Source organism: Symphalangus syndactylus, chromosome 8, assembly GCF_028878055.3.
Source record: "Symphalangus syndactylus isolate Jambi chromosome 8, NHGRI_mSymSyn1-v2.1_pri, whole genome shotgun sequence".
Classification (NCBI taxonomy): Eukaryota; Metazoa; Chordata; class Mammalia; order Primates; family Hylobatidae; genus Symphalangus; species Symphalangus syndactylus.
In genome coordinates this window covers 68602714-68628548 of record NC_072430.2, presented here as the reverse complement: position 1 = coordinate 68628548, position 25835 = coordinate 68602714, and the positions used below count along the sequence as shown (strand labels likewise).

The 25835-nt window shown below is 35.2% G+C and overlaps 1 long non-coding RNA gene across 1 annotated transcript; it reads right to left on the bottom strand.

The window, feature by feature from the left end:
* Positions 1 to 19413: 19413 nt before the first annotated feature.
* Positions 19414 to 24301, bottom strand: LOC134737404 (uncharacterized). Its single transcript, XR_010122291.1, has 3 exons — positions 24062 to 24301; positions 21123 to 21300; positions 19414 to 19439 (listed from the first exon to the last, which is right to left on the bottom strand). It is a non-coding gene; the product is annotated as an uncharacterized lncRNA (long non-coding RNA).
* Between the last annotated feature and the right edge of the window lie 1534 nt (positions 24302 to 25835).

Below are 25835 nucleotides of genomic sequence, written 5' to 3'. Positions count from 1 at the left end.
TGGAATATATATGGAATATATATGTGGTATATATGGAATATATATGGAATATATATGTGGTATATATGGAATATATATGGTATATATGGAATATATATATGGTATATATGGAATATATATATGGAATATATATGGAATACATGGAATATATATATGGAATATATATGGAATACATATGGAATATATATATGGAATATATATGGAATATGTATACATGGAATATATATGGAATATGTACATATGGAATATATATATGGAATATGTATATATGGAATATATATGGAATATATATAAGGATACGGGTGGAATATATATATAAGGAATATATGTATGGAATATATATATAAGGAATATATGTATGGAATATATATAAAGAATATATATATATGGAATATATATATAAGGAATATATATATATAAGCAATCAGAAGGTGATTCCTTCTCTCAGATATTTGTTCCCTTTTATTATCAGCTTATAGGAACTTATGGTGACCCTACATTCTCTCTGCTAGGATAGGAAACAACTTGAGGAGAAAGAGAATACAACTGACAACAATTTTCCCACTGCCAAGGACAGGTTCTGAATAAACCTTGGATGAATTAGTTAGTGATGTATTTAAATATTCTAATTTTTTTTTCTTTTTTTTTGAGACAGAGTCTCGCTCTGTCGCCAGGCTGGAATGCAGTGGCATGATCTCGGCTCACTGCCACCTCCACCTCCCAGGTTCAAGTGATTCTCCTCCCTCAACCTCTTGAGTAGCTGGGACTCCAGGCATGCACCACCATGCCCAGCTAATTTTTGTATTTTGTTTTTTTATTTTTAGTAGAGATGGGGTTTCACCATGTTAGCCAGGATGGTCTCAATCTCTCGATCTCGTGATCTGCCTGCCCCAGCCTTTCAAAGTGCTGGGATTACAGACTAAGTATTCTAATATTTGTTATATATATAGGAATCCTGATCACCCTTGGGAAGTGATTTTCCTGAGTTTGATCACAACCCAACTTGATAGCTATATGTCAAGTAACTCTTTCACTTGCCTTTCTTCCATGCCACACTGGTGTATTCATCAAAAAGTACTTTTCCTTTGTCAGCTACTGAGACTTCTATTCTCTGTGATAAAATATTCCATATCCTTATTCCAAACAACTTGCTTACCAATCCCATCTTATCCAGATCCATTAGTGAACCTCCTTGCATTATACTGTAACAATGGCCAAACTGCGTAGCTCTCTCTTGAAAACAACATGACTAATTCATATTATATTATTCCTGTGAAATTTATACATAAAAATGCTACTTGTCTCTTACCCTAAATCCACAATTTCCCATGACCTATGGCTTTCATTCCTGATATTTTTTGCAATATCAACACCAGTACTGTCCTCCTAACCAATCAGAAACTGGAGGAGCTACAGGGTATCTATTAATTTCTGTAAGACATCTTCTAATATGCAAGAAAGTAACACAAACCTTATCTTCATAGACCCCCTTCATAAGAAGAAATGCATGGCTCATCTGATATTTACAACATCCCCTCCCTTCCAAACCCTGTACAACAATTTATTGGATCATTCAAGTTGATAAAGTTAATTAGCTATATCACATAGTTTCTTCAATTTTTTCCAACTACTAATATGTAAATATGACACAATATCTCAATGGATTCACAACCAATCCAACGTATGAAACAATGAAGTTGTTCAACCCAGATAGTCAAGTTTTTCATCAAGTGGACTGTGCGTACCACCCTAACCAGAATGAAGGAATTTGAAGGACTGAAGATTTCAGCTCTGTTACTGACTTCTTAAAGCCATAAAAACTCTTCCTGATTCAAGTGTCTGATGAGAATGATTCCAACAGCCTCTCCCCCTCCTTCATTTTTTGGTCAATCTTTACCCAAATCTAAATTCCTGTCCCAGTAGTCTTAATCTCTTAGAATTATTGTTAATTTTTGGCTTTTGGCATATCCAAACTAAACATTAACACAACCCAGAGAAGAATGCATAGCATAGAAAGAAATAGGAGCTATATTTTATTCCCTCCCACGAATGATCTGTTTAAATATGCTCTTGAGTAAGATATATATTGAGCAAAACGAATATTTCTTTGAATCTGGAATGTCTTTTTCTATGTACCATAGTCCAACTAATATGAATATATATATATATAAAGTTATTTAAAGTTTTATAAAATAGTCAAGTTGTAAATTTAAAATTATCTTCGACACACATATATATACCAACACACACAAAATAAAGAATTAAACATTTCTAATAATGATTATATAAAATCCACACTTACCATACACCGTATGTTGAGTTGCCAGATTCAGAAATAATATTAACATGTGAACATGAATGTCAAATTGCTAGTAATTAGAAAAATGTGTGCCAGGTGCAGTGGCTCATGCCTGTAATCCCAACACTTTGGGAGGCTGATGCAGGAAAATAACTTATGGCCAGGAAATTGATACCATCCTGGACAACATATCAAGACCTTGTCTCAACTAAAAATAAAAAAGAAGTTATCCAGGCGTGGTGGTGCATTCCCGTAGTCTCACTCAGGAGGCTGAAGCAGGAGGATCACTTGAGCCCAGGAGGTCCAGGCTGTAGTGAGCTGTGATGGTGCCACTGCACTCCAGCCCGGGCAACAGGGAAAGACCTTGTCTCAATTAAAAAGAATAATGAAAAGAGAGAAAATCACAGGAGTTCAGGAAAAATGGGAACACATGTATTCCATATTTTTCATCATTTTACCTACAATGAATATGTGAAAGAACCATATAGAAATTCCATCATTGTCGGGTATTATGAAGTTTTGCTACTAATCCCGTTTTCTGAGTTTTTTAAGTTAAAAGCGTCTTAAAATATTTTATTATTATGTTATCATATTGTCAGTAATTCTCTTCCACATGCTAATATTAAAGCAAGTTATATAGTAAGAATACCAGTTAAGATTCTATGTTTGATAATCCTCAATGGTTCCTACACAGTGAGAATGATATAGGACTACAAATACCCAATTCAATTCTATTCTATTCCATTCTAAGTGGAAAGCAATTTAAGAGAAAAGCTGCTGTGCTCTTACCAGGGGTGTAACAGGGCCCATAATTCCTTAACTCTCATTGAAATACTTTCTTCTAGGTTTTATTTCAGCATAAGTTATTTTAAAATATAATATACATATTTTAAAAGATATTTTTACCAATAGTTATTAAACAAACACTCATGGAACCTCCATTTAAGTCAAAAACAATATCAACCACCTGCCAGAAAGTTTCAATTTATTCCTTATTAATTTGAACACCTTCCTTAACTTATCTTAATATTTTGGTAATAATTTCCTTCTTTTCACTATCATTTTAACACCAGTGATGCATCACTAACTGATATTTTATTCCTATGGTTATAAAGTATAATGTATATGTTGTTTCTCGTCCTTTTTTGTTCATTATTTTGTTGCTAAGATTCATCAAGTGGTGTGTATCTATAGTTCATCAATTTTCACTAATTTTATTTATCCATTGTGCTGTCCTGAGTAATTGGGATGTTTCCAGGTTTTTGGCAATTAAATTCAATATTATGAATATACTGGATATGTGTATCTGGTACATATAAGCACTTAGGTCTCCAGGGAAACACTAATATAACTGTCTGCATTGATTTAAATGATCTATTTGTCCTGTCCAATATAGTAGCCAACAGCTGCTGGTGGCTATTGAGCATTTTAAATTCAGCAAATGAAACTAGGGAACAAAGTCTTAATTTTATTTCATTTCATTATGATTAAATTTTATACTTAAATAGATACACATGACTAGTGCCTGTCATTTGATACCACTGACTAACTTGACAAATATTTTAATTTTAAAGATCCCTGGACTTGAAAGGTGGAATAAGTACTTCTGATTGCACAAGAGAGTTTACAACAAGAAAATTAAAATTAAAATTCAGGCCTTTAAATAATTAGCTCAAGTGACAGTCAAAAGAACAGAGGGTTTATATGTCAGCCTTAAAAAACAATCTCTTATTACTTATAACATCAGAAGCAACATATCTAAAAATAGGACCCCAAATTAACTGCGATATTTGTAAAATTGCAATGAAAATTTAATTCATAGATTGTCAAGTTTCAGATGTAAAATTTATAGCATCCATTGGAAAGTAGTAGGACTTTAGGAATTAAATGTGAATGTCTTTTAAAAAGAAATCTAAAGATGAAAAAGATATAAGAGACTTAGACTTTCAAGTCTCTCTGATGTTCCCTTGCTGCTGGAAGCTTATTCTCCTCCTGCCCTTGAAGAGACTAGGCTTTACTTATGTTAAGGCAATATAATAACATCAACTCAGGCAGCTGTTTTGCAAGTAGATATATATTCTCCTCAAGTCTCATCACAACCATTCCTTATTTGCTATAGAACTATAAATAACATTACACAAGGGTATGCTCTGAAGCAAAAGTGCTAAGTCAGACCTAGAAAGAAATACAATGTATTCCAAAAGTATTTCAGAAATTGGGGAAATATTTGCAAGAGTAGATTCTGAGGGAATCTCTGGTCTCGAAGCAAGTAGGATATTATAAATTATTGGGCTAGGCTCAATTTACTGATAGAGATACACCAAGCAAAAATTTGAGATGACTTATATTAAAGTGAACAGGAAATGACTCAAGAATTTATTTCATTGGTTAATTGAAACTTGGACTTGTGAAGGCTTTTATTCAATGATGTTAAGATGCTAGAACTTTTATGGCATATATTAGTGAAAGAAATACAAATATTTAGGGAGATAGGGATATTGTAATGGCTTTGTCATGTACATATTAAATATCTATCTCTACCACTATCTTCTTCAATAAGTCCCAGAAACCATGCCCTTTACTGAGGATCTGCGAAATATAGTCATGCATTGCTTAACAACGGGGATATATACTCACAAATATGTCATTTGAGGGTTTTGTTGTCATGCAAACATCATAGAGTGTACTTACAAAAACCTAGGTGGTATAGCCTACTATACATCTAAGCTATGTGGTATAACCTATCTGTTCCTAGACTATGAACCTGTACAGCACGTTACTATACTAAATACTGTAGGTAATTGTAACACAATGTAAGTAGTTGTGTATCTAAACATATCAAAATATAGAAAAGGTACAGTGAATATATAGTATAATAGATTTAAAATGATGTATCTGGATAGTGCAGTTACCATGAATGTAGCTTGCATGACCGGAAGTTGTTCTTAGTGAGTGAGTGAATAGTGAGTGAATGTGAATGCCTAGGACATTACTGCATATTACTTTAGGCTCTATGACCACTGTACACTTAGACTGCACTAAATTTATGAAAATGTATTTTTCTTTCTTCAATAATAAATTTACCTTAGCTTACTGTAAATTTTTACCTTATAAACTTTTAAATTTATAAAGGTAGAATGAGTACTTTTGATTGTACGGGAGAGCTTACACCTTAAAAGGGGTACTTAAGTACTTATTCCAGCATTTTAACTTCTTAACTCTTTTGTGATAACACTTAGCTTAAAACACAGACACACTGTATAGCTGTACAAAAATATTTTCTTCCTTTATTTTCTTATTCTATATGCTTTTTTCTATGTTTAGTGTTTTTTATTTTTTTTTTACTTTTGAAACTTTTTTGTTAAAAACTAAGACACAGACACACACTTTAGCCTACGCCTACATAGGGTCAGGATTGCCAACATCACTGTCTGCTACCTCCACACCTTGTTCCCCACTGGAAGGTCTTCAGGGGCAATAACATGCATGGAACCGTCATTTTCTATATAACAGTATCTTTTTCTGGGTACCTCCTAAAGGGCCTGCCTGAGGCTGTTTACAATGAGCATTTTTTTTTATAAGTAGGAGTATACTCTAAAATAGCAGTAAAATATAGTATAGTAAATACTAGGTGATAGAAATATTTTAGCTCCAGTATAGTCTTATGGAACCACTGTGGTTTATGCAGTCCATTACTGACTGAAACATCAGTAAGTGGCCCATGACTGTAACTTCAGGTGGGAACTTCAGCTTCTTGGAAATGTTCTGTGGTATCTTTCTTTGGTACTGCAGATTGTAGGAGATGTCACCATCAGTCTACCAATTTCAGTGGGTTTAACAGTATTTCAGAGTGACAAAGGCTAAGTTACAGTGTTTAATGATCTTAGACAAGGTGGACACATTTAATAAAACGGACAACAGGAACAAAATGGTAATTACAATATTTTGACCTATAGGATCTTTGGCAGTAGGATATTCATCAAATAAATTTTATATATGAGCACTCTATAAAAATATTACTTCATCTCTATAACAGAAAAATATCTAGGCCCTGTAGCCAGAAACTGGACTCGAGTTGTCAAATGGTGACTCACTCCCACATTTCTGGACTTAAGCCAGTTCATGAACTTTAGGCCCTTGGACTGATAGAGAGTCCGGGCCCCCTTGAGGAAGAGACCTGCAAGACTGTGAATATTTCTTGAAGCCATCTCCAACATTATCTAATGTCATTTACAAAGGTTATTGCATACTGGAGAAAGAGAAATATCCAGATGTTTCAGAGATTACTAGACACTCATATAAATTGACAATAATTGCTGGGAACCAAAACTATCTCTCTGGTCTATTAGTTAAATAAAAACATGGAGGTTAGGGATAAGAGTAGAATTGGCCTAAGTCAGTCTCTTATAGGGCCAGTAGAGCAAAAACTCACTCTGTGGCTATGTTTTTCCCAATTCTTTAATATATAATTACCTCCTTCAACCATAGATGACAGTGAGAATAAAAAGGACTAAATGCAAGTTGTTTTGACTTCCTCTCTTCACCAGGAAAATTAACCAAAAGCGCTTCTGATTCCCAGAGAAAACTGCTGAGTTGAGTCCCACCATCAAAGACTTGAAAAAATATATATATTCAATTTAACTCATTTGTTTGCCCTGCACATATCTTGGAGACTGACAGTGTAACTGACTGACATCTGATTGTAAACTTAATCAGACGTTGATTTAATTACAGCCACTGTTACAGCTGTGGTACCTTTACTGGAACAAATCAACACAACTCTAGCATGGAGAAATAATTATCGATCTGGCAAATGCTTTTTTCTCTACATGGATTTGCGAGGCACAGTAGCAGAAGGTCATTTTCACTGCATTGTTTCAGGGCTGTGTTAATGTGCCTACTTTCTGCCGTAAGGAGGTTAACAGATGTTCATAATGATATGCCTCAGAATACCATAGTTCACTATATTGATAACATCAAATTGATTGAACCTGATGAACAGCAATTAATAAGATATATTTTGGTAAAATACATGGGCATTTAGTGTATATCCCTGAGCCAATGGGCAGACAAGGAGGTTATTCCACTGGCTGAAGTGGTTGTTTCAGACTGCCAAGAAAAAAATGGTATTGTTGATACATGGTGGGAAAGAATAAGCTATGCCTGCAACCCAGCAGATTCTTTACGATTCTCTATTACTTTATTGTACAATAGCAAATGCTAATAGAAAAGTTTAGCAACCAAAACACCCCCATAGAAAAAATGAGGAGTCGAATCTTTTAGTAATGTAGTTTTAGGTTATCCTGACAGGTGAAGAATCCAGATTAATTAAAGTTTTTCCTGAGGACAAAAATAATACGGAATGGTTTGAAAGAAGGAAACTATATCAACTCAGGCCTTATAATAACCTACAGAAATAACAGACACCTCACGTATGCATATTTTCTTTCTTGATTTTTATGTGTGTATATATATATATGTACATGTAATGATTTTTTTTATTCCTTATCCTTTCCAGTTACTATTTTCTATGAGGATCTAGGGTATAGTTAACTTTACTACTTAGTGTTTAGGTTACAGAGCATTTGGAATAGCTTGTGACAGAGCTAGAAATGGATTTCACATTGCCCAGGGACACATACTTTATTTGTTAAGACTCTTTTAGGAAAGAAGAGGTGAATGTCTTTGTATAAAACATTGGCACATCTTGTTAGCAGAACCATGAAGAAGCCATTATTGCTGCTATGTAGAAGTTCAAACATGTGGTGTGGTTTATAATCTAATGCAATGTAGCCAAAGGGGAGGACTGTGTCAGTCACTTATGTAGTATAATCTACTCCAAATCCACCATTTAATAATATTTTACATGATAGGCCTGTGTAAAAAAAAAAAAATGCTTATGAAAAGAAATGCTGGTATTGCATAATGCTTCATTTCCTATTATATATATTCAGTGAATTTATCATCTCACCATAAATATAAAATTTAAGCAACAAAATAGAATGACTGAAGACTTTGCATTTTTTAAATCTCTTCTTTAATTTTCTGGGATTGAGGTGGCATCACAACTTGGCAACTTGCTGTTAGAGCAAGACTTTTGTCAGCAAGAATCCTTGTTTAGGATTATGTTGAACAGTGAACATGCAGATAATAGGCAAAGACAGGAAGAATGACGCTTCCCCTGTATTTTCCCTTTTCTTTAACCTTTAGGAAATATTTTCTTTTCTTGCCTTGGCTGTTGTCATTGCCTCTTGGAGTCCTTACTTTCATCTGACCAAATTATTTCACTGCGTTTTTCATACAGCAACTTGGGCAAAGTTGAAAAAAGAAGAAAAAAATAGGCAACAACTGCTTAAAATGTTTGAAATGCTTTCCACTTTACTCTAAAATATATATATAATTCTTCTCATTTTGGCCTGAAAAGGACAAGTTCTTCCATTCATCCTCTACCTGCTCTACAACTTTTTCCAGCAGTATTTTTTTCCATCATTCATTATTTAGGTGACCATACATTCCAACTTATCTATATGGCCCCAATTTACTTTTGCTGTACAAGAATTCCTTCCAGTTTATTATTTGCCCTATTGATAATTTAATATGATAATACTTGTTTTGATACTCCAACTGTTCCTCATTCATCCCACAGAAGACTGGCTTCTGTGTCCTTTTGAAAAGTCCCAACTATTTTATGAGCACTTCCTTGCTATTTATTCAGTCTGTTACAAAGTACTTTTATTAATCGTCATACAGAAATAGTTCAGTACCTATTTGGTTAACCTTCCATTGTACTTTCTTCTTCTGCCATTGTCTTATCTATCTAGTGCTATGTGACATACATGTGCAGTTAAAATAGTCCTCACATCACATGTGGTTAAATCTGACAAAAAAAAAAAAAAAGCCCAGCAGGATCCTGTCTCTTCTCCTGATTCTTTTAGTTCCAAAATCACTTAGACTTCCCTTTTCAGAACAGCATGCACAACTCCCACCAACAACGTGAAGGGAACTTAGATTAAACTGGGTAGTAGTAACAGCTAATTGTTTGCCATTTACAATTGTGGTGGGAGACAGATTGTTTTTTGAAACTTATTTTTATTTTGTTATTTCTTTAATGAAGCCTAATTTATGTATTTACTCTATTTAATTTTTGTTTTTAAGTTCCAGGGTACATGTACAGGGTGTGCAGGTTAACATGGTGGCACTGCCTACCATTTGGATTCTTTGTCCCATGTTGTGGCTTGAGCACTAGGCAGCCATTTGGCATTTCAGTAGGAAACTTGAAAATTATTGGTTAAGTATATGTAAATTATGTGTAAAAATTAGAGATTTAGCAATCTTGCTATAGAGCCTATAAAAGATAGTCAGAATATTATTGCTATATTGATTTTGTAATTTACTGTATGTGATAAATGTACAATTATTCACTTTGCTTGGCAATGTTCTTTTTAAATTTTTTTGCAGTAAACCCTTCAGAAAGCAATGTGTTGAAAAAGAAGAAGAAAGAAAGATTTATTAAAAATTTTCTCGCTGATATCCCATTTCTTAAGAGTTGATTTTGTGCATGAGTAATTAGCACAAAATGCTCGTAGACAATAAGTATCTATGTGGATAATATCACAAAGCATATACAATCAAGACACAATCTTTTGAAGAACACCATTTTGAGAAGATGGTGCCTAAAGATGATGATTTAATATGTACAGTTGCAGAGGTGTGATGAAGTAACACTAAAAGTGACTTTTTTTAGACTAAATAACTGCTGATCTAAATGAATTTCACTAATTTCAATTGTCACTTTTCTTGGGCATGTACATTAAAAATTGCTGTTAATGTGTTGGCTTCATTAGCAAAAGAAATTCATGAGTAGTTAAAGAATGACAGTTTTATATTATCATCTTCAGATACTTCAAAAGGAAATTTCATTAATTTATAACCAATAATGGTTCAATTTTGTCATCCAATTAATAAAATCAAAGTAAAACCTTTGCAAGTTCAATCTGTCAAAGGTGAAACATCTGACATTATTAATGCTCTTATACATTCAATTTAAGGTTTAATATTGCATATAGAATTACTACTGGAGAACACAAATGTAATGGAGCACTGTGTTGTGGTGAAAACAATGTGTTTAAGAAAGCTACTAAACACAAATAAATCATGGTACAGACATAATTTATATTTGATAAATCCAAATAAAAACTGTACATGTCAAAATTTACATACGTAGTGACCAAATTAGAAAACGTGATGAAATTAATGTTGATTACAACATAAATCTTCAATTTGGCCGTATATATCTTCTATCTTTGCTGTCTGTCTTCAATTGAATTTTAGAAATATTTGATCTGCTGAAAAACTATTTATCCTGTGCTTTATAATTTTATTCAACTTTTTAAACAAACAATTCCTCTTATATTTTAGTTTCATATAGTTCATATTTAGTTTTAAATTGTTATTTAAAAAGTTAATTTTAAGCAGAGCCATAATTATCTTTTCAAGATTTTATTGAATAGCAATCATAGGAAACAAGATTTTCAAACCAGTAAACTTTAATAACCATTTCTAGAGAAATTAGTGAAAAATTTTAAATGTTAAGTAATGACAAGTCAGGAGTGTAGAAGATTTAATTTTAACACTTGATAATTATACTTTGGAAATATTTTGACTTTATTATAAGGATCTTTTGATGGAACTTTTTTGTACAAATTTATGGGTTACATGTGCAATTTTGTTACATGTATAGATGGTGTGGTGGTCAATTCAGGGTTTATAGGGTACCCATCACGTGAATAATGTATATTGTGCCCATTAACCAATTTTTTGTCATCCAGTCCCTCCCCAATCCCTCACCTTTCTGAGTGTCCAATGTCTATCATTCCAATGTGTTCATGTGTACACATTATTTAGCTCTCATTTACACACGAGAACATGTGATATTTGACTTTCTGCTTCCGAGTTACTTCACTTATGACAATGGCCTCTAGTTCCATCCCTGATGCTGCAAAAGACATAATTTCATTCTCTTTTATGGTTGAATAGTATGCCATTGTGCAAATGTACCACATTTTCTTTATCCATTCCTCCATCGATGGACACTTACGCTGATTCCATATCTTTGTCATTGTAAATAGTGCTGCAATAAACATACTAGTGCAGGTATTGTATTGATCTCTTTTCCTTTGGATAGAGAAACTGTATGGGATTGCTGGGCTGAAAGGTAGTTCTATTTTTAGTTCTTTGAGAAATCTCCATACTCTTCTCCATAGAGGTTGTACTATTTACCTTCCCACCAATCATGCATAAGAGTTCCTTTTTATTTGCAAATTTGCCAACATCTGTTATGTTTTGTTATTTTAAAATAATAGCCAGTTTGACTTGTGTAAGATGATACTTCATTGTGGTTTTATTTTGCATTTCTATGATGATTCGTGGTATTAAGCATTTTTTCATAAATCTGTTGGCCATTTTTATGTCTTCTTTTGTCTTTTTTACAACAGTTTCCTTTCACTAAAAAGTGCCCACTTTTAATGGGATTATATCTTTTTTGCTGTGGCGTTGTTTGGGTTCCTTGTAAATTCTGGATGTTGGTCTTCTCTCAGATGTATAATTTAAAAATATTTTTCTCCCTTTCTACAGGTTGTCTTTTCACTCTGTCGATTAATATTTTCTGCTTTTCACAAGCTTTTTAGTGTAATTAAGTCCTATTTTTCTACTTTTATTTTTGTTGCTTGTGCTTTTGAAGTCTTAGTCACAAATTCTTATCCTAGCCCAATGTCCAGAAAATGTTTTCCTGTTGTTTTTTCTAATACTTGTATAATTTTGAGTCTTATGTTTGTCTTTAATTCCATCTTGAGCTAATATTTTAGTATGGTGAGAGAAAGATACCCAGTTTCATTCTTCTGTATATGTCAATCCAATTTATCCAGTAGTATTTATTGAAAAAGGTGTCCTTTCTCCAATGTATGTTCTTGTCAGCTTCTGTAAAAAATTGATTGTTTTTAAATATGTGGCTTTATTTCTGGGTTCTGTATTCTGTTCCATTGATCTATATATCTAGTTTTGCCTCCAAGTTAGCCTGGTCTCCAGGTCTGTGTTTCTCACCATTATCCATCACCTTGTCTCAACAGAGCCACAAGTTAGGAAAATATGTTGAAAGAATAGGGAGCTTTATTTTGTATAGCTTTTTTATTCTCAGCTGTGGGCTCAATTTAGTCTCCTAAGCAAAGGGTAGGTCCTGACATGTGTTTCTTAATTAAAATTTGCATCCATTATTAATTTTCCCTATGGCAAGTAGCTTACATTGTACTTTGTGATATGAGTCTCCATTAGGCAGAAGATTTTGTTTTTAACGTTTATAATATCACCTTATTGTCTATGTGATAATACACAAGCCACTTAATATATCTACATGTAATATGGACATTTGGTGAACATCAGATAAAATAATATATGTGAACATCTTTTAAAAATGTAAAGCAGAACCTTTTGTGTGGCTGCATTAGATGTAGTATCTAATACTACATTGTTTTTGGTCTGACGGTTACCAAAAAATCTCATCTCAGCATTTTGACTATTAGGTAAATGTGTACCCTTTAGATCCTGCCTTCCCATGCTCTTTATGAGCAAAGAGAACTATGCTTTCTTTTTTTTTTTTTTTTATTATTATACTTTAGGGTTTTAGGGTACATGTGCACAATGTGCAGGTTTGTTACATATGTATCCATGTGCCATGTTGATTTCCTGCACCCATTAACTCGTCATTTAGCATTAGGCGTATCTCCTAATGCTGTCCCTCCCCCCTCCCCCCACCCCACAACAGTCCCCGGAGTGTGATGTTCCCCTTCCTGTGTCCATGCGTTCTCATTGTTCAATTCCCACCTATGAGTGAGAACATGCGGTGTTTGGTTTTTTGTCCTTGCGATAGTTTACTGAGAATGATGTTTTCCAGTTTCATCCATGTCCCTACAAAGGACACGAGCTCATCATTTTTTATGGCTGCATAGTATTCCATGGTGTATATGTGCCACATTTTCTTAATCCAGTCTATCATTGTTGGACGTTTGGGTTGGTTCCAACTCTTTGCTATTGTGAATAGTGCCGCAATAAACATACGTGTGCATGTGTCTTTATAGCAGCATGATTTATAGTCCTTTGGGTATATACTCAGTAATGGGATGGCTGGGTCAAATGGTATTTCTAGTTCGAGATCCCTGAGGAATCGCCACACTGACTTCCACAATGGTTGAACTAGTTTACAGTCCCACCAACAGTGTAAAATGTGGAGAAATAGGAGAACTATGCTTTCACAGACTACCGGTGTTTGAAAGTGGAGCACTGCAGTATTCTATTGTTTTAATAATGCCTATCTTTCCTGAAGCGCTAAGAAAACAATTTGAATCTCCTAGTTAAGTGTGTGTGTGTGTGTGTGTGTGTGTTCTATCAATATGTAGTTATCATGCCACCAAGTATTGTAGTTCTGAATAGCAGTGCTCTCACAGTGAGCTTTAAATCAGTTAGTTACTACATTTGCTTTTTTCGGTGGGGGGAAAATTACCTTCATGCTACCACAATTCTGTCTTCTTGAATATTTTTGATATTGGTTTAACTACATATACATTGAATGAGTGCTCATATGTTAATAAAGAAGTATTTGCTGATGTGTTGAATGTGGCTCTAGAAGTATAATTTCTTTAGCACTTTGATAATACAGCACAAAAGATAATAAGGAAAATAGCCTATCCCCCACAAGTCTATAGTAGGACTGACTGCACTGTTACTAAGATTTCAGGAGCTTTCCTGGCTATCAATCAAAGCTTCTAAAAGTCATCCCTGCGTTTATATTTTTACCATATAAACACTTCCTACTACTATCCTTTTGTACGTCTATGTAAGTATGAGCATGAGTTACTAAATCATCCAATCAGCTATTTGAATAGAGGAAGGATTTTTACCTAAAAGCAATAATTTTTCTCTTTTGAATATGTGAGGAAATCAAGCATAAAAGTAAAGAAAGGGATAGAACAAAAGAGGAAAGTGAGGTAGTAGGACTGTACTAATAATCAGAGTAGCTAACAAAAGGTCAAAGGCTCATGGCCAAGAGAAATAAAATCTAAGACAATGATAAAGCGGTGATATTAACATCTCTACGAATAGAGCTGTGTTCTCCTAAATAGAGTCCTTTATCAGAAACAAAAACAATAAAGGAAGCAATGTGATAACCAAACAGAACAGCCAAGCAACAGCATGACAGTAAATTCTAATTGAGATAGTATACATTTTGCTGGACATATGGGATACATTCTTGGGAATCTAGCGACTGAAACATAGCATTTATAGTCAATAAGGAAGTACTCAACCAATGCAAGAAATAACCAAATAGATAGCTTCCACAAATATGGTGCTATAAGTGTTTTTGCTCAATAAATATTTATTAAGTGAGTGAATGAATTAACAGTTAATGAAGGAAATACTCTTGATTTTCAATATTGATTCCCTAATTAAGGCTTTCATCTCCTTCACACCTAAAATTCAGTCATTTCTACATAACCATCACAACAAATGTGATGGTTGTTATTTGACTGGATATTATTGTGATTTAAGAAAATAAAATCAGTGTTTCAAGAGTTATAGATTGCTATTTAACCAACCATCTCTAAATCTGTTGAAACATTAATCTTAAAAAATATATTATTTTTCACCAAGTGCCTGTGTGTTAATTGGGCTCAGCATAGTGGTCTTTGCTTGGGACCTCACATGTGCTACCAGATAGGGGCTGGGCCTGGATACTGTTGGCTACAGTATCTACATGCTACATACAATTTTTCCACAAGGCTCAGGCTATTCACGGCATGGTTATTGGGTTCTTAGAGACATCATCCACAAACAAACATTCCGAGAGACAAAAAGTAGAAGAACATCTGTGCCTGTAAATTGGCACATCATAATGTTTGTGATATTCTGTTGCTCAAAACACTCAAAGAACCTACCCAGATTCAAGGGGAGAAAAGATAGGGTCTAACTCTTGAAGAGGAGGAGGAATCACAAAAAACAGAGCCATCTTAATTTATCTAAATCAACAACACAAATACTAATAATAGACGTATTTCACAATAAGTATGAGAATGATGATGAGATCATGTTGTGTATTTCTTACTAATCCTTACATCTTCACATAACCCCATGTCCTGATTTTTTGCATGAGGAAACTGAGGATGAAAATAGTTATGTAACTTGGTGAAGGTCACAACTTGGTGAGGGCTCAAACTTAAATATGCTTTTGCCGTTTTATTTCATTATCTTCTCACCCTACCACGAAATCTACTATAATTCCCTGTGCTCTCCCAGACCAAAGCTAAATTCCTTTGTATAATTTCATCAATAATCTTTCCTATTCCTGCTTATGCAATCTTACATCTTTCTGCATCCCACGATGTACCCTCATTCCCATAATGCCCAGCTATTAACCCATATATACTGTCCCAACTTTGCCTTGTTCCCCTTAGCTGAAATGCCCTCATCGCCTCCCACCACCTCCAATCTAAATTCTACCAGCCATTCATACATTTCTCATAGCCCATCATTTTTTTTCTCTGAATGTCTCACTGTCTATCTATAGCAGCCCATAGTTATGTCCCATTTTAGTGTATCAGCTGTTGGACCTCAATTGTTGGTGTTTTCACATGTTAGTTTTATCACTCCAATTGTATTGCACATTTTGTGGCTGTATCTGTATCACCACATCTGGTATTCTTTCTGAATTCCTTGTAGCCTCCACCCTCTAAGACTGGTTCATCAGAGAATTGGCAATAAACTTCAACATGGTGCTTTAGTCACGCTAAAGTCAATTGAAACCTTCCATACAAAAATGATCAATGGAAATATTAGTCTGAGGTAACTAGCTTGACCATAGTGAAGTGAAGCATAGTATGCAGACGATACACTTATGCAAATTTTGTGCTATGTTCATCCTTGAGCCTTCTCAGCAAATTAGAGAGAAAACCTACAGTTCAAAATGGCCCAGCAAAGCTGCAGAGTTATTGACTACATGCTGTGATTTCTGAATTTCTATTAAAGAGCATTTTGTCTTCTACTAGGTGGAGATGGAAACGGCTTTACTAGGATAATGTATTCCACAATTCAGAATGAAGCTTAAGGCATGTGTTCACTAAAAGTATATTATCTTTTCCATAGAAGGTTCTGATCTGTCTTATGAAGAGTAGAGGGATTAAGAAGTTCTTGGGCATATTGTAGTGAAGTAGGTATTTCAAGAAAGGAAAAAGGATACCTGTTAATAGTTTGCCTAAGGTGGCATCTGCTAATGTTTCTAACTTCACAAAAGAGAAAAGAGGACATCCTAGGGCATAAGTCCTCCAGTAGTCAAATATAGAAGTTGGCCTGATAGCCTACAGAGTCCCTACCATCAGACACTCCCATCCCAATATCCTTCATAGATACATGTAACCACTCATTGCAGGTTGGAGATTATTTAAATGCTGGCTTGAAATGTTGCTGAGCATTAGGAGGAGGATAAAGTGGGGCAATATTTTACAGCATCCTGCACCACCCTCCTTATCCCATACCATTACTAACTATTTTCCTGAGACAAATTTCCTAGTCAACTTGTAAGTCAGCCATGAATCTTACACAACAAAATGAACTGATCAAGCTCCCCATAGTGTCAAGTCCTCAGGTAGAGATTTTAGAAAGTAGTTTAGGAGGCAGGCTAAAGAATATAGCCAGCCAGCTTGTCTTACCATTAACTTTATTTCCCTTTCTATCAGGGACAGGTAATCTTGTTTAGCTGGCCACTTAGCCTTAAAAAGCCAACAGGAAAGCTCTAATGGGAATGCTAAAAATCTCATTTATAAGAGTCAGATGATTTCTGGTTACCAGCGGCACAATTTTCTGTCTCCAGTCGACCAGGTATTTGACATCTACTGGTGTGAGAAAAATGACTTTATAATGCGGAACTGAACAAATGTTTGAGTTTTATTTTGTCTTGAGGGTAATTATTACTAGAATTCTCTTGCCCTTGTTTTGCCTGTCACACTAAAAACAATATTTCAAAACTGAAATATGTGCCACGGAGTAAGGCATGTGGTTGTGCAAAGAAAATTGTAAGGTTTGAAAATAGTCTTTCTTGGCATCCCTGTCTATTCCAAATCTAAAATAATTTTAGAATAAAATGAAGCACTCTGAATATTTATAAATCATTTAAGGAATCCAGTATATCTAGTTTCTCCAAGAAAAGTCATGTCAATGATCCTTGGAAATTCTTTATTTTTATCCCTGTCCTACAACATGGCAGGGAGTGGGATGCTCCATGAAGCTTTCAACCTTGTATCATGTTGCTCCTTGTCTAATTTAGAGCACCGAGAAGGGCATGATACATCGCTTTTGCTACTCTAGCCTCAGTGGTGGAACATTGAACCCTGACATGGATGTTCTCTATAGTAGACCCTGTCCCTTCCCTGTGTTTTGGCCACATCCTATCCCTGCTACTGTGAGCCTTTGGCTTGAAGAGAGCAGGAATGACTGCAAATTTGGTCTCTGCACTCTGTTCAATGAAGAGGTGGAGAGAGTGACTGCTATTGCAGCATGTGCAGCAGATGCATCTGCCTACATCCATATGCAGTAGTCACAGGGAGAAAATATTGTGGGCTCTTTTTTCTGGCAAAGGAGGCAAAAAGGCCCAACGTATCTCCCACCACACCTACAAACAGAGCTGGGCAGCAGCTGAGACAGCCATAGCCACAGTTAGGACCTTACAATGACGTTAGGAGTGGCACCACCTTTAAATGGAAAGATTATTTCTTTTAATTAAATACTTCTGTTACCAACAGGTATTGAGAAACAGTACTGGCAGAAAAGTTGTCATGGTCTTAACTGGTTCAACGGCTTTTCCAATCATTAGAGCTTTTTCTCCCTTCTAGACTTCTTATTAATAAAGTTAGGAAGAATGCTTCCTCTCTGCACATATTAATTACAGCCAATGAAGCTGAAGAGATTGAGTTGAAGAAATTGCAAATATTTTAAGGAGTAATTACCATAAAAAGTTTAAATACTCGCTGGTAGTGGCAAGGAATTGATTTCCTTTATAAAAATCCCCCCTCCATACCCTCCACCCTCACATGTAATCAGGTTAACTAATTTCACACGATGAAACTTGCGCAGCTGCGTGAAAAACAAATACTTTAAAAAATATGATCTAGAAGGGTCAAAGTTACTACTCCGTGCACATGCACTTAAAACATATTTAAGAACAACAAGCAATTCTAACAAAACCTTAATTTTTACAGAATTGATTACTTTTGTTCCATTTTATACCCACTTTTTGAGGAGTTGGTTTTTTTGAATACTTTAAAAATATTATAGATTAGAATACAAGCTTATTATCAGGCACTGATCAGTTTGAGTTTGTCCCATACATATTTTCAAATTGATAACTGAAAAGAAAGTTCTAATGTCAGATAAAGGGTCTATAGAAGAATAGATTACCTCTGTGTTGGTTTGCTCTTTTAATATACTTATAAGTTAAAATAAATGAACTTTTTGAAAGCCCCTGAATATTTTTAAGACAACATTTTATTTCGTTCAAAGTAAATTTTAAAAATATCTAAAGATCTGTCTCAGCAGGGATGAAAAAATAGTAACTGATTGAAATTTTATAAAGAAACTGTTATATTTAACATTTTCCAAATACAATATAAACTATCCATTTAAATAGTCAAAGGAATTAGATTTAGAAGAGGCTTACTGGCATGTAATCTGGCATGTTTTTAGATATCCTTATGCAGAAGTCTCATATATCAAGCTTGGACTGAATTGGGGCTGGGGACATAGGGAAAATTGGTGCTCATCCCTTCCCACTTATCCCTAACCCAATAGTGGCTCCTGGAAGAATAGTTTAAAAACTATCAGTCTTCTTAATTTTTCTCATCTTTCTGTTTTATCATTGAGCACCTGTGACCACCCAAGGTAAAGTTACTTGCTCAAGGTTACACAATTTATTATTTTCAGAGTCAGGACTTTAATGCAGATACTATATCCAGTGCTTTCCCACTACCACACTGCAAGAAATGAAGATATAGAACATACACTTAGTTTTTATTACTTACCCAATTGTTTAGGAGGAGCAGGGAAACTACAAAGAAAGTGAGAACACAATTATAATCAGACTAACATGAACACAGAAATTGATTCCGTTCTATAGGAGAGTATAAAGAGGCAATAGCCTGGAGGCATATTGGGTTACTTCATCTGTTGACCATTATTTCTTTCTCATCCTCCATTTCTCCACTAAGTCCATTTCTGTTTATCAATTTGGAACTTAGCAAGACATTTTTTGAACCCCAAATGTTTGCCAAAATGTCCAGAGTCAGGATACTCAATTGGTTTATTTTGCCCACAGCCATTGGATCAAAATTTCCAGATTTGTTATATGATGTTTGGGCATAGTATCAAGCCAGAGTAAATGAAAGGGACTCAGTATTTTGGAGTCATCGTGGCATACATATTCTGCCTCCAAACTGCTTATTTGAATTAAAGAGCGGAAATACAGTCTCAAAATTAATAGAGGTCACAGGAATATGACCATATGTCCCAATATGTGCATATATTCCCCAAAACAGGAAAATGGTGAATAAGAGGAATATTTACTTAAACCAGAGAGTGAGAGCTTATTAATTAAAGTGATCTGAAATCAGGATTAAGTGGCATTTAGCTGCAACAGAAGAAGACCCATGCTTCTATTTTCTGAAATATGACTTCTAAATACACTCCACACACACACACACACACACACCACAGAAAGAATGGTGCACAGAACAGAAATGACGGGTTAGAATAGAGTGTGAGGGATCATTAATTCAAATGATCCCAAATCAGATTTGGATAGTATGTAATTGAAGCAGAAAAAAAAAAACCCTCTCATTTTGAAGTAAGGGTTATATTTGAGTAATGCTGCGCAAGAGAAGGTTTCTTGTGTTTTCCTAGAATTTCAAGTGTACTCTTCACCGACTTGTTGCTTTGGTGTTTTACAAGCCAATTGGGAATGCTATATGGAATTAACATCTTATAAAGACTTGAGCTAAATGTGGTGAATTCATGAGGTAAATATAAAACAAAGATTTTCTTGTACCAGGGAATACGATTAAGATCTTTCAAATTCATATGTATGGAATTTATACTAAAGGATTATTTTTGGAATGGAAAGAGAAAAGTTATGCCTTAGATTTTATTTGGACAAACTTAAGATATTTAGAATGCTTTTAGTATAGGAAAAATTATTAATATATCATTATAGTGTAACAGAGTTAAAAGTCTTTAGTTATTGTATTTAGAGAAAAAATTCAAAATTATGTTCTTTATTTCAAACTATTAAAAAGAATGTATATTTTGAAGAGTATTCAATATAAAATACTATGTAGTAAAATGTGGCATTGGAATTGTGAGTTTTCAGATGTAATGCTATATTTTAAAAGGTCCTAGTAAATGGGCGTGTCAGTGTTTGTGTATGACTGTGTGCACGGGCGTGAGAGGGTATGTGTGCAATTATGTGTACATGTGTGTTTTTGTGCATTTTTATGAAGAAAGTAAAATATATCTTTGAACTGTATGACGATTTCTGAGTACTTGGCCTTCTCTTATGTAATGCAGGAGCTTAAAGGTGACACCATAAACAGGGCTAAGATGATTAACAGAAAATTGCATTAAGATGATTTAAGTCTATCAGAATTTCGTTATTGGTTATAGAATATTAGTAGCATTTGATTCAATACATATTAGTGTAGTTATTGTACACTGGATTTGGTTGGTTGACTCTTACGATGAACCTTCATTATTGTCTGAGTCAGAGACTTTAGGTTTCTCTCGTATACTTTTCTTTTTGTCATCTTTTCCCTTTAACATCTTCAAAATCCCCCAGGACCACGTATTACTCTTCTCTTGAACCTGTAGTGTGGAGCTTTGGAGCATGCAGGCATTGATCAGAATGTAATAATCAGCTGCAAGTGAAGACATTGTGTGGACATTCAGATTCTTTATAATTATACCACATTAATAACTCAGGCAGTAAACAACTCATTTTATTGGACAAAATAGTGTTATTAAGTTTATAGATCATGGTGATTGAATACTGCTCCTATGAACTTGATCATTTTTTTCTATCAAGTGAGAATTCTCCCACTTCTTAAAATGTGAAGCAAGTCCATAAGGATTAAGTTTTAAACAACTGGATGCAGTGGCTCACACCTGTGATCCTGGCACTTTGAGAAGCCAGAGTGGGAGGATTGCTTAAGCCCAGGAGTTTGAGACAAGCCTGGGCAACATAACAAAACCTCATCTCTACTAAAAATAAAAAACATTAGCTGGGTGTGGTGATGCACACCTGTGGTCCCAGCTGCTCAGAGGCTAAGGGAGGAGGATTGCTTGAGCCTGGGAGTTTGAGGCTGCAGTGAGCTATGATCCTACCACTGCATTCTAGCCTGGGCAACAGAGTGAGACCTGGTCTCAAAAAAAAAAAAAAAAGGCTTGAGTATTAATTTTGCTTTATTTATGATTAAAATGAAGTAATTAAGAAATCTTAGGCTGGGCACCGTGGCTCACGCCTGTAATCCCAGCACTTTAGGAGGCTAGGGTGGGCAGATCACCCGAGATCAGAATTTCGAGACCACCCTGACCAACATGGAGAAAACCTGTCTCTACTAAAAATACTAAATAACCCAGGCATGATGGCACATGCCTGTAATCCCAGCTACTTGGGAGGCTGAGGCGGGAAAATCATTTGAACCCGGGAGGCGGAGGTTGCGGTGAGCTGAGATCTTGCCATTGCACTCTAGCCTGGGCAACAAGAGCAAATCTCAGGTCTCAAAAAAAAAAAAAAGAAATCTTAAACTTTTAAATATGCAATTTAAAATGGAAAAAAAATCCGTAGAAGTGGTAAGAGCCATACCATGAACTAGATTTCCTTTACATGAGTCTGTTATGAATCAGCAGATTTATCCAGTTGCTTAAAAAATAGTTAATACTCCATTAGCGACACACTGTGATCTGTGTCAGCAATATAAGCTATTCTTCAGTCATTTATTTTATTGTAATATGTTATTGCAGAAAAATGCAATTATTGAGAGTATCTAAGAGACAAATAAATACTAAGATAAAACTGGGACATTTTCTTACAGAATTATAGACATAATGTTTGAATCTTAATTTAATCAAAGCATTTGGCTGTTTTATTTTGGTCAGTAAGTTTACAATACAGAGAGACGAAATGATTTTTTTAAAGAATTTGAAATTTAACTTATATTTACAAAATTTTTTTTTTTTTTTTTTTTTTTTTTGAGACGGAGTCTCGCTCTGTCGCCCAGGCTGGAGTGCAGTGGCGCAATCTCGGCTCACTGCAAGCTCTGCCTCCCGGGTTCATGCCATTCTCCTGCCTCAGCCTCTCCGAGTAGCTGGGACTACAGGCGCCCGCCACCACGCCCGGCTAATTTTTTGTATTTTTGGTAGAGACGGGGTTTCACCGTGGTCTCGATCTCCTGACCTCGTGATCCGCCCGCCTCGGCCTCCCAAAGTGCTGGGATTACAAGCGTGAGCCACCGCGCCCGGCCTATTTACAAAATTTATAGCAATAATTTAAGTATCAATTGCCTGAAGCTATTGAATGAAGAAGATAGGAAATGATTGTTGGGACTTTCTCAAGCCTGTATTTGGGGCAAGAGCAGTACCAGACAAAAAGAGAGGCCTGGTCTCAAATGCTGGGGAGTCTTTGTGAGATCAGAGCATTCAGAAGCTCATCACTTCACAGTTCCATTCACTTTGACTGCACTGGGCTTAACTTTATGCCCCTAAATTTTAGAATTTCTCTTAGGCATTCAGAGGACAGAGGCAAATAGCAGAAAAAATCAAAAGGTGTCTATTAGGCTGGGCACTGTGGCTCACGCCTGTAATCCCAGCACTTTGGGAGGCCGAGGTGGGCAGATCACTTGAGGTCAGGAGTTTGAGACCAGCCTGGCAAACATGGTGAAACCCCGTCTCTACTAAAAAAAATACAAAAATTAGCTAGGTGTGATGGCACATGCCTGTAATCCCAGCTACTTGGGAGGCTGAGGCAGGAGAATTGCTTGAACCTGGGAGACGGAGGTTGCAGTGAGCCGAGATCATGCCACTGCACTCAAGCCTGGGCGACAGAGCAAAACTCCATCTCAAAAAAAAAAAAAAAGAAAAAGAAAAAGAAAAAGAAAAAGTTGTCTGTGAATCACACTGAAAATTGATTTACCATCCATAGAATGGGATTGATAGGTGAATAGTTCTGCACTCCTTTTGACTTTCTAAATAAACGGATGACAAAGATACTGGTGGAAATGAAAGCAGCCGTGATATTTTTTTTCTCTGAATTAAATAAATGTAAAGATGGATTTCCTCTTCTGTAAAGATGGAATAGATAAACTTTTTTCTATTCCTCCCACTTAGCATAACTAAAATAACTTCTAAGTTATTTAAGTGTATAACTGGAAATATGGAGAAAAGGGAATAAAGTAGATAAGAAGCTCTGAACTCAGGAAACAACACAGCGGTGAGTTTTCAAAAAAAAGCCTTCCCTCTTCAGAGAAAAGACTAAGAAAAGGTCAGCATAGCAGGCAGAACACTTAGACAATGACTGCTATATTCCAACCAAACACTGTAAGACATCATTGAGGGAGCCCTCTCCTTCACCTTCACCAATAAAGAACAAATGGAGGCTGAGACTTTGACATTCCTACTCACAGTTGTCAGACGGTATTGAACTGCCATGACCCCTCACTGAGGTGGTGTCAGAGAAGCACAAGTAGGGAGCAGAGATTTCACATTCATTCCTGCTTGGTGGTAAGAAGGCTCTGCCCCACTCACAGTGACAGAGAAGATAACATGGAGGGCAGGATATCCATTTATACCCTGCAGTAATAAGACACTCCTGCCCTCCTAATTAGTGTGTATTCAAAGGAAGAATAGTGAAGAAACAGGATTTTCATCACCTCTTAACTGTGATGACATCCTCTTTGTGGTGTCACTGAAGGTCATGTGAGTAGCAACAACCAAGTACTTCTGCCTCCCAACAGAAAAGTGTCACTTAAGGCCAAGTGGAGAGCTCAAACTTCTACCCTACCCCGCAACAAGAGGCACATCCATACTGAATATCAAAAGAGGCCAAGTAAAGGACCTGGACTTCTACTTCCACCTGGCTGTAAAACTGTGGTGTCTCCCTTTCCCTGTTGGACTGCTATCGTATGAAACCACCTAAAACTGAAAGTTTAAATAAGACACAGAGACTCATAACATGATATCTAAAATGTTCAGATTTCAAATAAAAACAAAATTATTCTTCATACCTCAAACCAAAAAGCCTTAATCTGAATGAAAACAGTTGACCAATAGATCCCCACACCAGGATTGCAGAGGTGTTAGAGTGATCTGACAAGTATTTTAAAGCAGTTGCCTTCAACAAATGATAAAAGAAAAGCTTCAACAAACATTATGAATATGTTTGAGCCAAACAAAAATAAAAACTATCGGCAAAGATAGAATGTCCCAGCAAAGAAACAGGCAATATAAGAAAAAAAAATCAATGAACTGGAAGATGGAACAATAGAAACTATCAAAACTGAGTAACAGTGAGAAAGTAGAATTACAAACAGACTTAGGAACCCTTTAATCCATATCAAAATATCTAGTATTAATGCCATCAGAGTTCTGGAAATAGCAGAGAAAAAAAAGGTAGGGCTGAAAGTGTAATTATAAAAATAATTAATGAAAAATTCCAAAATTTGGCAAAAGATATACATCTATAGATTTGAGAAGCTGAAAAAACCCAAACAAAAAAAGAAACACAAAAAATCTACACTTAACACACAGCAAGGTCAAACTAATGAAAATTGAAAACAAAAAAATTTTTAAAGTAGCTATAGTGATGTGTGACATCTTACATAAAGAGTAAAGATATAAGACCACAAACCTACAACTATCTGATCTTCGACAAATCTGACAAAAACAAGCAATGAGGAAAGGATTCCCTATTTGATAAATGGTGCTGGGAAAACTGGCTAGCCATATGCAGAAGACTAAAACTGGACCCCTTTATTTCAACATATACAAAAATCAAATCTGGATGAATTAAAGACTTAAATGTAAAACTCAAAACTATAAAAACCTTAGAAGACAACCTAGGCAATACCATTCAGGACATAGGCACAGGCAAAGATTTCATGACAAAGACAGCAAAAGCAGTTGCAACAAAAGCAAAAATTGACAAATGGGATCTAATTAAATAAAGATCTGCACAGCAAAATAAACTCTCAACAGAGTAAACAGATAACCTATAGAGTGGGAGAAAATTTTTGCAATGGATTTATCTGACAAAGGTCTAATATCCAGAATCTACAAGGAACCTTCGCAAATTTACAAAACAAACAAACAAACCCAACCCTATTAAAAAGTGGGCAAAAGACATGGACAGATACTTCTGAAAAGAAAACATACATGGGGCGAACAATCATATGAAAAG